The sequence below is a fragment of the Aegilops tauschii genome, chromosome 6 (assembly GCF_002575655.3).
Source record: "Aegilops tauschii subsp. strangulata cultivar AL8/78 chromosome 6, Aet v6.0, whole genome shotgun sequence".
Lineage (NCBI taxonomy): Eukaryota > Viridiplantae > Streptophyta > Magnoliopsida > Poales > Poaceae > Aegilops > Aegilops tauschii.
This window is the reverse complement of record NC_053040.3, coordinates 136,089,422-136,104,118: the sequence shown is the minus strand read 5'-3', so window position 1 is coordinate 136,104,118 and position 14,697 is coordinate 136,089,422. Positions and strand designations below refer to the sequence as shown.

General features: G+C 43.8%; 1 long non-coding RNA gene across 2 annotated transcripts; it reads left to right on the top strand.

Moving 5' to 3' along the window:
* Positions 1-9,461: 9,461 nt before the first annotated feature.
* On the top strand, positions 9,462-11,937 carry LOC120967443 (uncharacterized). 2 transcript variants are annotated; one of them, XR_005761216.3, is made up of 3 exons: positions 9,462-9,586; positions 10,447-11,224; positions 11,685-11,937. It is a non-coding gene; the product is annotated as an uncharacterized lncRNA (long non-coding RNA). The 2 variants fall into 2 exon arrangements; XR_005761218.3 differs by having other exon boundaries at positions 9,463-9,586; positions 10,452-11,224.
* Positions 11,938-14,697: the final 2,760 nt, after the last annotated feature.

The following is a 14,697-nucleotide window of genomic DNA, read 5'->3' as shown; positions in this document are numbered from 1 at the left end:
GAAGCTTGTGTATGGGGTTTTTATGGCAAGCCGGAAGCTTAAACAATATTTTCAGGGTCATCCCATCACCATGGTTAGCTCTGCTTCTTTGGGAGATATCATCCAAAACAGGGAAGCAACTGGCCGGGTTGCTAAGTGGGCCATTGAGCTTGGACCTCACGGTTTAAAGTATGTGCCTCGTACAGCTATGAAGTCCCAAGCACTTGTGGATTTCATCAATGATTGGACAGAGTTGCAGGCACAGGAGGAAAAGCCGGATAACAAATATTGGACTATTCATTTTGATGGATCTAGACAGCTGGAGGGCTCGGGGGCTGGAGTTATCTTGACTTCCCCACGAGGTGATAAATTTTCTTATGTCCTCCGGTTAATGTTCCCTTGTACTAACAATGCTGCTGAGTATGAGGCTCTGCTCCATGGTCTTCGGATGGCTAAGGAGATGAATTTAAGCCGGGTGCGATGCTTTGGCGATTCAGATTTGGTGGCCCAACAGGTTTCTGGTACTTGGGATTACAAGGATCCGCTTATGGCGGCTTATCGTCGAGAGGTCGATGCCATTGCAGGTCACTTCAAGGGTTACCAAGTTGAACATATTGATCGAAGGAAGAATGAGGCGGCTGACAACTTAAGCCGTCTAGGCTCTCAGCGTAAACCGGTACCACCTAATACGTTCCTGGATGTTCTACTCAACCCTTCGGTCAAGTTGCCTACGGAAGAGGACCTTGCTGTTCCTGACCCGGAGGCACAGTTGGTGGCGGCTCTTCATGCTATTCCTGATTGGACAATACCATATTTGGCTTACATGACCCGGGGTGAGTTACTGGAGGATGAGACCTTGGCAAGGCAGATAACCCGACGGTCAAATTCCATGACAATTGTCAATGGGGAGCTTCACCATTGCAGTGTTACAGGGGCGTTTTAGCGTTGCGTTTCTCCTGAAGAAGGCTGTGAGATTCTGCGTGAGATCCATGAAGGAGATTGTGCTCACCATGCCGGCTCTAAATCTCTTGTAGCCAAGGCTTTTCGTGACGGTTTCTATTGGCTGATGGCTCATGCTGATGTTGAGGACTTGGTCAAAAAATGTGACGGTTGTCAAAAGTTTTCACGCCGAGCTCATGTTTCGGCTCAGGAGCTGAGGATGATTCCAATCACTTGGCCATTTGTGACTTGGGGGCCTGATATGTTTGGACCTTTTAAGAGGTCCAAGGATAAGAAGACCCACCTTTTGGTGGCGGTTGATAAGTTCACTAAGTGGGTAGAGGCAGAGCCGGTCAGTAAGTGTGATGCAGCAACAACGGTTCAATTCATGAAGAAGGTGATCTTCCGTTTTGGCTTTCCGCACAACATTATAACAGATAATGGCACTAATCTCTCCAAGGGTGCTATGAAAGAATTTTGTCAACGTGAACATATCCGGCTTGATGTATCATCAGTGGCTCACCCCCAATCCAATGGTCGAGCTGAGAGAGCCAATCAAGAGATCCTAAGAGGCATCAAGCCCCGGCTTATGGTTCCCTTACAGAGGACGCCGGGTTGTTGGGTGGAGGAGTTACCTTCCGTGTTATGGAGCATTAATACCACCCCCAACAGATCTACAGGTTACACACCCATTCTTCATGGTTTACGGAGCAGAGGCGGTTCTCCCTAGTGACATCCGTCATGATTCACCGCGTGTGGCGGCTTATGTTGAAGCTGACAATGAAAAAGCACGTCAGGAAGCACTTGACCTGTTAGATGAGGAGCGTGACATCGCGGCGGCTTGTTCAGCGATCTACCAGCAAGATCTGCGCCGTTATAACAGCCGCCGGGTTAAAACCAGAACTTTTCAAGAAGGAGATCCGGTGCTCCGGCTTATCCAGGATCAAACTGATATGCACAAGTTATCCCCACCTTGGGAAGGGCCTTTGTGGTCAGTAAGAATCTCAACAATGGGTCCTACTACCTCATCGATGCTCGAGAGCAGAAAGACTCACATAAGTCGGAGGAGGAGACCCACCGGCCGTGGAATATTGCTCATCTTCGGCCTTACTACACCCGAGCCACTGGCTCTTCTGATGTACATATTTCAACAATGGATATATTATGATCAATATAATAAAGCCGGCATCCCAGTTAAAGCAGGGCCTCTGTTGTTTTTCTCTTTAAATAACGACTTTTTGGTCACTTGGGGGCTTCTGCTTTATAAAGCAAGGTTATGATTACCCTTTCATCCGGCTTATAGGCCATATATGAAAAAAATTGGGGGCTTGCTACCCAGGTTAAAGGGACCAAAGAGAGTCTGTTGCAAAAGCACAACTCAAACATAGGTGCCCATTGAGCACAACTCAAAAATATTGCGTGGGGGCTCTTGGTTCTAAAGAACAAGAGTTTTTATAACCCTTGTAATAGGCTTAAAAGCCAGGCTTGGAAGCCAGGTGTATTCACCTAAAACCCCGGGTTATCCTACCTTTTTAAGTCTGCCACTCCACCCAGGTAATCCTGGAATGACCCGCCGTACTTTTGACAAGTCAATCTTATACAAACCCTGAACTTGTCAAAGTTAAAACAACGATTGGTTGTGTGAGGTCCGGCTTATAAGGTTTGTATGAAGGTTTAACTCAGTGGCTGTGCGGCCCGTGAAAGCACTTGAATTTTAGGCCTGGCCGCCTATGAAAGCCTTGATTTTTTGTTGTTTGATTTGAATTTTTTTTGAGGTTTTTTCTCATATGACATAGTAATATTTGGTTAAAAGCCGTTGAGGGCTGTGATGCTTTACGGTTTATACATGAAATTACCCGGTGTTTATTAACCCGGCCTGGCTTTCGACTATAAGTCGCCAGTATGAGATAAGATAATATCCGGTGTTTATTAACCTGGCCTGGCTTTGTTCATAAGCCGGCAATGTATGGTAATTACCAATGCTTAAATTTTGGGTTATCACCCTTACTACACCGGCTTGGTAAACCAATAGTGTGATCAAATATCACAGGTATGATATATTTTGTTATACTTATATATGGTTATAATTAAGCCAGCCATGGTTATGCACTATTTTAGTTTCCAGTGATTATCTATTGGGCATTATGACCCGTGCTGTGGTAAACCGTGGGACACTTGTGATCTATTTGCATACAGGAACGGCCTCAAAAAGCTGATATTATAAGCACAAGTGGCAGATCAACAGCATCATGCAAAGCAAAACATGCATGATGGCACGGCAGATTCAAGTTTTTACTACCCTATTACATGCCTCCGTGGGCCGGGTGAGATCAAGTGTTTTTCAAAACATTAAGTATTTTGAACCGCCGAACGGTTCAATCTTCTTGGCCTTGCTGGCCGGAGGCTTCTGCGTCATCCCTTGCCCGTTCTTCGCCCTCTTCTGTCGGCTGAAAATTTGGTGATGACCAATCGATGCCAGATAGAGCTTGAAATTCAGCTTCGTCATCTATAAGATCAGACGGTTCAACTTCAGGGGCAAAAGTATGCTTACGGATTGGAGGGATCAGATCCATCACTCGATAAGCCGGTGTAGGCATCTTCTGATTTTGCTTGTCGTAAGCCGGATGGTACTTTGAAACGTCTGAATCATTGGCAATCTTGGTGGCCATTGGATGAATTTCCTTCACACAGGCGGCAAAGTCATTTTGGTCAAAAGGAGTACCATCCTCTTTCAAGCTTGGGTATCATGTGGCTACATCAGCCAGCTCTAGTTCTGGTACCCATGCTTTTGCCCGACTCAAAGCTGTCACAGCGTCGACTCTTGCATATGATCGCTTCATCTCATCGATCCTGGCAGGCAGCACTGAGAGCTTTTTCAAGACATCTATCAAAAGTTTCGGAGCTTGATTAGTTGGAGAAATTTTGGCCAGGGCACGCTGAGTACCAGTATACAGCTGTTCAACAAGTGTATAGACAGCTTTCAGCTTCACAAGCATGTCTTGATCGAGGTTGCTACTCCTGGGACCTGGATATACCACAGATTGGTTAATGGCGGGTTATATGATCACAACAAAAAAATTACTTTTGACTAGCAAGGCGGCTCACCAAAGATAGCTGAAACCATCTAAGATACACGGTGTTTTAAGCCGGTGAGCTCAGTGGTCACCTCTTGAAGCGCTGCCTCAGCTTTCTCCGTGCGCTGTGTTAAAGCACTCTTCTCTTCAGCCCAAGTCTTTTTCTCCCGCCTCAAAACTGGTCTTCAGCTTTTCCGATTCAGCCACGCTAAACTGGAACTTTGACTCGGCTTTCCGGGTTTCAGTTTTCTGAGTCGCCAGCCGGGTCTTGTTGTCGTTCAATTGAGACTCCAGTTCAGCAGTAGCAGCATGTATGAAATACAGAGTAATCAACATTTATATCAAGGTCACAGGGATATAAGTCTCAAGTCTTTTGCAAGCAACAACACTTGACACTTGGGGGCTAATGTGTGTCACAGATTTTTTAATGAAATGACTGTTATAACTAAAGTCACAAGTACTTTGCGAGCAAGACAACTTGGCACTTGGGGGCTAATGCATATCGCTTGTTTTTTCTACTTCATGAGCCGAAAGTGCTGTAAACAAGTCCCAACCGACTCATGGGGGCTACGCAGTTAAGCTCTTTTTATTATACAAAGATAAATAGGACCGGCTCATTCATGCTGATTAAACCGGCCCTTGGGGACTACGAATGCAAATTCAACTGGTGTAAACATCCGGTTTACATTTAAACCAGACAAGGAGGGATTCTAGGACAGAAGTTTATGGATTCTTCTAAAGTCTACAGACTATTCAATCTTGTCATAAGACAGTAGACTTGGGGGCTGGCAGGATATGTATATAAATTACTTAAAGCTGGAAGTCATACCTCATATTTTTGGTGCATTTGTTTCACCATATCAACTTCAAGGTCGCGGCTGGAGTGGACCTGGCTGAGGTAACCAGAGAGGATCTCATTGCTGCTCAGTTGCGCATAATGGGAGATGTCAAACTTCATTTTCCGCCTCTCAATAACCTCTTGTTTGGCAGTCACTAAAAGAAATATGTCAGCTAGTGACCTTCTGTCAGTGACCCTGGAAGAATTGGTCATAGATCTATGATGATTTCAGACCAATTGGTCAAAAGCTGTTCGGGGGGCTCCAAACCCTAAACTATAACGACCATTTTGGTCAGAAAGGTCGTAATTTCCTTACACGAAATGGTCATAAAGCAGATAGCACTGGTCCGCTGCCTTATTTCTAGCTGATCACGACCATAGATGGTCATAACCTTGTAAATTGTGGTGGGTTGCTATGACTAGGCGCCACCTCATCAGTGTTGCCTATGTGTCATGTCCATGTGGCAATTTTTGCCCCAGGTTGTGAAGCAACCTATATTTCTGTCATTCCCAAAATTCCCAAAAAAATCTCATAAATTCTTTGGGTCATATCTTCGTCAAATATGTATAAAACCTTCCTTGCCTAGTTCAAAAATAATTCAACAATATTCATTTTCCTATTCTGTTTAGACCAACACTTTGTGAAGGAAGTACCACTTTGGCATGTCCAAATAGTATCCATTTTCTACGGTGCTTTCCTATGCTCAAATAACCATCCTCCACCAAATGCCAGCTCAATCCATTCATTATTTTGAGCCCAGCTTCAACATTCGTATTTATGTCCAGCGTGGTACTTTGCAAAGGAAGTACCACCTAGGCTCCTCCTTTTGAGCTGAAAATTTGTGAAGATGGTCTTCTTAGTAACTCATCATCCTCAGCCAAAACTCACGCCCATTAGCCATGTACATTTCCCGTACCGCTAATCAAACACTTGGCTGCTAATTCATGTTTGAGCATCGATCGGTCTCCTCGTGAGAATCTTATGTTGTAATTTTCTTCCTAGCACCTACTTGGGGAGTGCCCAACCCACTAGACATGCCTAGGCCGCCTAGAACACATGGCAATGCCACGGTCACACGGTGACAATGCGGCGAGCATGCGAGTTTACGCGCTCTAGAGTTGGGGCCCTCGGCCACCGCCCAAACCTCGACGTATCGCCACCAAACCATGTATTTATGATTAAATAGGTACTTATGTAACTAGAAATGATTTTTGGAAAATAAATAAATAGCAAACTATGAGGCAGCTGCAGTTCAAATTTGACCCGCTTCCAACTGAATCGGCGGAAATTTGTCTTTTTCACAAGAGGTGGATCAAAACTTTTTACACCCAACCATTTTGTCAATTGTGCATTAAATATGTCCTAGTATTTTAGAAAATTGATTTGGTCCAATTTTGCAACAATTATTTGGGAGGTCCTTCACAAAAAAACCTCCTTTTGGGCACTCGAAAAATGGAAAATGGTTTTTTCGTCCAAAGAAAATGAAAACTTCCTTAGGCAATATTGTTTGCCATTCCAATATGCACCCTTGTGCACAATATGAGATCATTTGAACAAACTATGCCATGAATGTGGCCATAAGATTGATCATTTGGCTTGAAAGCCATTGATCTCCACACGTGATAGCTCGTTTCTGAGAACACTTTTTAAAAATAATTGCTGTATTACAAGTTTGTTATTTTTCCTGGGAACTTGGCCACAAATAATGACACAATGCGAAGGTTTCCCAATTTTTTGATTTTTTTGAATTTTTTATGCCCGATTCAAAATGCGGTCAAAACGGCGGGAATGACCGTTCCTAGCTAGTGGTTGAATCTTGGAATTTTTTTGGTGTTTCTCTGATTAAATAGATACTTTTGTACCTAGAAATGATTTTTGGAAAAAATAAATAGCAAACTATGAGGCAGCCACAGTTCAAATTTGACCCGCTTCCAACTAAAACGGCAGAAATTTGTCTTTTTCACCACAGGTGGATCAAAACTTTTTACACCCAATAATTTGGTCAATTGTGCATTAAATATGGCCTAGTATTTTAGAAAAATGATTTGGTCCAATTTTGCAAGAATTATTTGGTAGGTTCTTCACAAAACACCTCATTTGGGGCACTCGAAAAATGGAAAATGACCTTTTCGTCCAAAGAAAATGAAAATTTCCTTAGGCAACATTGTTTGCCATTCCAATATGCACCCTTGTGCACAATATGAGATCATTTGAACAAACTAGGCAATGAATGTGGCCATAAGGTTGATCATTTGACTTGAAAGCCATTGATCTCCACAGATGATAGCTCGTTTCTGAGAACACTTTTTTAAAAGAATTGCCGTATTACAATTTTATTATTTTTCCTGGTAACTTGGTCACATATGATGACACGATGCGAAGGTTTTCCAATTTTTTGATTTTTTTTCAATTTTTTATGCCCGTTTCAAAATGCGGTCAAAACGGCGGGAATGACCGTTCCTAGCTAGTGGTTGAATCTTGGAATTTTTTTGGTGTTTCTCTAATTAAATAGATACTTTTGTACCGAGAAATGATTTTTGTAAAAATAAATAGCAAACTATGAGGCAGGCACAGTTCAAATTTGACCCGCTTCCAGCTGAATCAGTGAAAATTTGTCTTTTTCACCAGAGGTGTATCAAAACTTTTTACATCCAATAATTTGGTCAATTGTGCATTAAATAAGGCCTAGTATTTCAGAAAAATGATTTGGTCCAATTTTGCAACAAATATATTATAGGTCCTTCACAAAAAAACTCAGTTTGGACACTCAAAAAATGATTAAAAATAGCTAGAAAGATCAGACATGCATACAAATTGGTGCTCATCCATAAAATGTGGTCTAACTTGAGTGAAAATTTGTATAATGCCCTTTTGCAAAATATTTTTGATAGTTGCTTCACAAAAAAGCTCTATCTTTAGTACTTGGAAATTATTTTAAATCACAGATTCTCGGACCAATCAGAACACTTCTCACGGATCACCCCACTCTATGTGATCTGAACCATCCACACCAGGCGAATCCAACGTCTCTCACTCACCGGCCAACACAAACCCTAACTCCACTCCTCTCCCCTCTCTCCCCCGATTCAGATCCACTCGCAGCCGCCACCTACCTCCCGCCCCCGATTCAGATCCCGCCGCCCACGCCCTCGCGCCACCACAATCCGCTGCCCGCGCGCCGGAGTCCACGCCGCTCTTCCTCCGCCCGCCGACCCACCCCGTCCCTTATGCCTCACTCGCCGCGCTCGTCCCGCCCTAACTCCCCTCCCACTCCAGCCGCCGCTGCCCCCTTCTCCCTCCCACCCCATCCCTTATGCCTCGCTCGCCGCGCTTGTCCCACCCTAACTCCCCTCCCACTCCAGCCGCCGCTGCCCCCTTCTCCCTCCCACCCACGCCCCCAACCCCACCCCCTTCTCCTTCCTTCAGATCTCGATCTGCCGCCGCCCCCAACCCCATCCCCACCGCCACCATCGACGACCCTCACCGTAGACGAGATCGAGGCCGATCCAAGATCGAGCCCATGCCCAGAGCCGCCCCCAAGATTCGCTGGCAACCCCACGCCAATCAGGACCTCGATCTGGATTGAGCAGGCGCTCTCCACCGACGGGGCTTGGGCTGGCCGGCGTCCCACGTTGACGTCCTCCTCCCTCCCGCTCCCGGCAACGCGCTCGGTCTCCGTAGCCGGCCTCACCGCCATAGTCACAGGTATTTTTCCTCACCCTTCTCCCTTTCTTGGTCCTCTCCTCTCTGCTCTCTCTCCCCCGTTTGGCTTTGACTCACTGGATTCGCTACTGTTGGGAGGTGCATCGAGCGGGATCTGCGTGGAGATGGCGCGGGTGCTGGCGGCACGCGGGGCGCAACACCCACGTCATCGTAGCCGCTTGGAACCTCACCGCCACCGAGACCATGCGCCAGGCCGCAACTTCGCAGCCGACTTCGCTGACAGGGGCCTACCGCTCAACATCCTTGTGTACGTACTACTACTCCCAATCATGCACATCTTATAGTTTAGGTTCTGTCAGGGATTGCCAAGACCATTCAGGTTCAGGTTCAGGTTCAGCGAGATGGCTCTCTGAACCATGAGTAGGTAGCACAACGCATGCCTTGCCGGCTGACAGTAGTTGTGCTGCGGCTCTACTACTGTACCATGTGTTCCTACTACTAGCTCTAGTCGTGGATGCTGGGTAGCTCCCTGTTTTCTCTGTTTTTATGTAATCCTAGATAGAACCATACAACTGTGGATGACAAACACTGCAATTTAATCTAAAATTGTCATCGTGATCCTAGCAAATACTCCTCAAATTACTGTAAATTGTTGCACGATTAGGGGCTAGTGTAGATGCAAAATAAGGTTGCACTTTTAGAGGAGATAAGCCACTGATGTTCAGCTTGGTGACTGATGAGACCCCACACTGCCTGGCACCAATCATCTTATTGTCCTTAGAACAAGTGTTGATTTATACCTCCAATTACTACTGTCATTGAGATCTTCAATTCATTTCTATACTATTAATTCAGATAACTGAATGATTTGATGCACTAAGAATTGTCTCCGGAATCCAACTATTAAAATGAAGTCTTTTATTCAACTAGGACATGCATGCGTACATGTGCTTGGAAGATATATTCTGAATGTTCATCTCAGAGCGTGATGGGGCTTTTTCTGTCTTGTGCAGGTTGCTGACTTTGGTCTGGCCAAGATCCAGCACGAAGACGACACAGCCATGTGTCTACGCTGGTGATGGGGACTTTTGGGTACGAAGTCGGGTAGATCTGCCGAGTCAAGATGCGATTGATGATAAAAACTCATGCAACAGAGATATCGTAACATTTCCATTTTGTTACATGTTTACATTTATTCAAATTCAGCTGTTTACATGGCGGAGCGGTCCATAGACGTTTCCTTCATGCAGCAGTTTAAGTTGCTTCCAATTAAATCTGCTGTGAATGTGTTATATATAATTGAATCTGAACAAAATTTATTCCTTCAATCCTATTCATGTTTGCTTGGTGCAGATTAATTGATTGTCTCAATGTTGCCAAAGCTAGCATGTTATCATGCCAATGTATTAAAATTAAGGGATATGAAATAACCCCCCTCACGGAAATACAATCGTATGCACCTTAGCATGGAAATACATCAAATTTGGATGAAAGGCAACATAAATGGCTTGTTGATCCTATTCAAATTATACCATGAACTTATTCTGCATGTATTCAACTAGATCAAGTACAAGTACATTAGTTCGTCATATCTGCTATTAATACACTGTCCAAGTCATGAATTTCCTGAACTAGTGCCTGTATATATTTGGGTGCTTGTCAATTAGAAAATGTCTTCATCTAGCCTTGTCTCATCATTAAATTTGTGATACATATTTGCTGAACATTTTTCTTCTCCTATGTTATTCAAGGAAATCTATATGATTTATATTCTTGACATAAAAAGATGAGCTAACCTCTAGGTATATACAGATGCCACCTACAAGTGAATGCTGAGATACCATGTTTGTACTACGTGCCAGTGTAGCTGTACTGATACAAATACTATGTATGTACTTATGGAGTAGTAAATAACCTGTCATGTAATGTATACTAATTGGTGGATTGTATAGGGCAGCTCCTTGTCATGGGCGGCGCTGTTGTCGGCAGGGCCGTTTCTTCTTCGAATTACCATGCACGCGCGTCTTATTTGTTGCTAATCAACTAGTGATTTGGGTTATTTTGGGTTGCTGTTAGTTTTGCTTCTGCAATTTAATGTTGTCAATGCTCTTTCCCGTTTGGTGGATCAACTAATTGCTTACAAATCCAGCAGGCATGAATGCTTACTTTTACAGATTTGTTTGACTGACTTCTTCAAATCTAGCTCGTGTCTATTTGTTGGATGTGGATCAAGTCTCCCTATGTCGATGAGTTCTAGATTCCAGTTCACCATGTTTCGCTTATGAATGAATGCGCTAGAAGTAGAACATAATCTGTTGCATTGGTGGTTACTTTATACATTTTATGATTGGTCAATCAGCTAGTTAGCTACAGTTTACCTTGATCAGGGAATGTCGATGGTCAAATAATTTACGTCCATTCTCCAGATCTTAACATGTGGTTCTTGGATAGGTCCCTTTTTGAACCCTTTTTTATCTGAATCCCATAAAGAAGTAAACGAGCCTAGTTTTTTTAACTGGCATGCTGTCTTATTAAATCAGGGGGAAATTATTGCCTGGATAGGTGTTTTCTTTTGTGAAGTTAGTGGATGTTGATCAAGTCCCCTTTCCGCTGTATGAAACGTTTCTCCTATTGTACTTCTTAAAAAGCTTTCTGCTGATGGCAGGAAGAAGAAGGTTGTTCATAAGAAGATGGCAGGAAGAAGCAGGTTGATTCGATTCGATCCTCAAGGTAGCTCTTCCCTTCCCCTTCTCTCTTTGATTCGATCCGATCTATGCACAAAGTTCACTAGTTTGGATGCATCATAGAACTTGTGGTGATGTTGTTTAGATTGCAGCAAGCAAAACTACAAGTGTTGAGCTTGTTAAGTGTTTTGTTACGGTAAAATCTGAACCATTTATTGAATAGTAGGATGGACGACTTTCTATGATTATCTCTTGTTGCTATGTTTGTCTTTTCCATATCCAAATCATGTCTATGAATTGGTGTGCTTGAAAACCAAGGAATGCTTCTATTCCTTGTCGGTGTTCTTTTTATTCTGGTATAAGATGAACCAGCAAGTTATTTGTTTGGTGGTTGGTTTGCATACATGTTCTTTTTCTGCAGAAATATGTTGTGGTTCTTGCAAAGTAAATATGCTGTCAGATTTACTTTTATTTTGTTCCTAATCATTTTGTTCTATAACTTGCAGATGCTGGCCTTTCATGTTTCTTCGCGAGCATCAGGACAAAGAAGTTGGAAGAAGCATAGTTCTAGCTCATTGGAGCTAGTTCTGGGAGTAATGAAGCACTTTAGGCTGATCCTATTTGTATGTGTGTTATATGATGTAGACTCTACACTTGTAGACTCATGTGGTAGACTGTACACTTGTAGGGCTCATGTGATAATCATGTGGTAGACTGTACACTTGTAGAGCAGTTATCCAATTGTAAACTTGATGCTGATCACATTGTACGTATGTTATATGATGTAGTAGATTGCTTCTTGCTGTTACTTGAAGTATTGTGTCAGTTTTCTGTATTGGTATATTGAAATATGAAGAACATGACCTTGATAGCAGGGTCCCACGAACCAAAACGCTACATTTGGGACCTATTTACCAGAATTTGACAATTGGGGTGCATAAAAATGAAAAACAAAGGCTACAACCCAAAAATAAAAAGGCTATAATGTTGGGCCTGGCCCATGTAGCTGACCAAAATTAATAGGGAAAAATATATAAAACGCTGAATTAATGGCCATGGCCCACGTAGAACACCGAATTGGACCGGCTGAATCTTACCAACGACCAATTCAATTGGTCGCAATTTTGCCACGTCAGATTGCCACGTCGGATCCGACGTGGCCTGGGCAGATAGCCAGTGACCAAAACAGAAGGTCATGGGTTCCATGACCTTTTGTTTTGGTCATAAACGTCTACGACCTTATCCCGAAGAAGGTCGTGAATTTCAGTTTACGACCGCCAGCTTTTGACCATCAGTTTTTGGTCAAAAAAAGGTCGCAAATGAAAAACAATGACCTTTCAGAGACCAATAGTGAGGGTCACAAGTTGACATATTTCTTGTAGTGAGTATGTTTAGCTAAAGATATTGGATTTCCCGGTTCAACAAAACCGGTGCCAGTAATCAACACGTCATCATTATGAGTCTCTGACGGCTTAGGTGAACTCGAGGGGGCAGGAGTTGAAGGATTAATAGTAGTGTCATCAACACGGAGATCCGGAATTTCAGGCGGAATGACAGTGACAGTTTCTTCCGGCTGTTTGTCAGAGGCTTCGGGCGCAGGGATTTGCAGCTCTGGTTCAGCAACTTTAGGTGCTTCAGTTGGCTTGGTCACCTTTGCCTTTTTGTTAGGTTTTGCTTGTCCCCTACATGAAGTATAACAAGTCAGTAAAGTTATCAGAATATAAAGAGGTGCAGTGTAAGAAGTGATTATCATTGCCCAGGGGCAATTTTGAAAGCCGGCAACTCAGTTTGCGATGAGTCGCCAGAGGAAGAACGGGAAAGTTCCTGATTAAAGGTTATCAACAGAGTTAGAAGGTATGCAGATAAGATCCGCCAAACAGACAAAAAGAGTAATTAAAAAGGAACCTCGTTCCGACGTTTTCGAGGGGCAGGAGTGTTCGGTAAGCCGGAGGATAACTCGTCACCTCCACTGGTCCGGGTCTGGCGGCGATTCTCGTGTTGCTGTTGCTTCAAAAGAAAGTGAGGATCTAAATAAGCCAAGGGGTGTGAAAACCTTACTTTTCGGGTTACTTGTCGAAGTTTCTGTCTTGGGAAAGGGTCTGAGCCGGAGGAAATAATAGTTACCTCTTCTTCAGCTGCTTGGCTGGATCCCGTGTCAGCCTGATAATAGTCAGTATCAATAAGATGATTGAAAATGAGCCAAGAGAGTCAAGAGCTACCTCTGACTCAGAGGTGTCATCCAGTTTGAGCAGGTGAGAGGCGCTCGATTTCTTCTTCTTCTTGGTGGTCTTCTTGGCGGTTTTCCTAGCGGCTTTTTTGGCAGCCCTGGCATTCTTAGCAGCCTCGTGATCATACTCCACTTTCCAAAAGTCAGACTTAGCCTGCAAAGGTTATTAAGGGTCGAGTTAATAAAATATCCAAATGATGAGGTGAAGATAAGTAAGTTCAGAGGCTTACATCTGGTGGCGGGTTAAGCTGGCAGAAAGGGGCCAGACCCACTTTAACACAATCTTCCGGGTCTTCATTCAGAAGAGACTTAACCATTTCATTTATTGCTTCATCAGTTAATGGTGCGGAGCTGTGGCGCAATGAATCCTTTTCACCACCAATGTAAGTACACATTAAACCGGTGCGGCGGCTTAACGGAATGATCCGCCAAGAAACCCAACACCTGACTAAATCAACGCCAGTTAGCCCATTTCCTAACAGAGCTTTCACCTTCACAATAGTAGGTGCAATATTCTTCCGTTCAGTAGCGGTAAGTTTTTCAGGAAGATTATGTTTTGGGTCCAGGCGCTCAATACGATAACCCAGCAGTGGATTCTCGTCAGCCGGAGAAGTATCTTTGCAATAAAACCACGTCTGGTTCCAATCTTTTGGGTGACTCGGCAAGCAGGCATAAGGAAAGATGGCGTCTCTTCTGCGTTGAATTGATATTCCGCCGAGCTCCAAGCTAGGACCATTTGTGAACTCAGTCTGGCGGTTTAAGTAAAAATACTCTCTAAAGAGGTCAACACTGGGCTCCTCTTGAAGGTATACTTCACAGAAGACTTGAAAGTTGCAGATATTTGACATGGAATTGGGTCCGATGTCTTGAGGGTGGAGCTGAAAAAAGTGCAGAACGTCTCGAAAGAATTTAGAGCCGGGCGGTGAGAAGCCCCGGTTCATGTGGTCAGTAAAAACGATGACTTCGTCGTCTTTCGGCTGAGGTCTTTCTTCGCCCGGGTCAGGAGCACGATAATGCATCACACTCTTGGCGGGCAGATACCCGACTTTGAAAAAGTCTTTAAAAGTGCCCTCGGTGACGATGGAGGGGACCCAGTTGCATGTGTAGACTGTTTTTGGCGGCATTGTGAAAGAAAGAAAGCCTAAAGGAAAGAAAAAAATTGTCGGTTCAAGTCAATTGGTGAATTCACAGGTTAAGCGCTGATAGTATACATTCAGAATGGCGGCTTAAGTGAGGACTAATGGTATATGAATAATTGTAAGCCGGACGTGTAAGCCGCCATGAAAGGTACA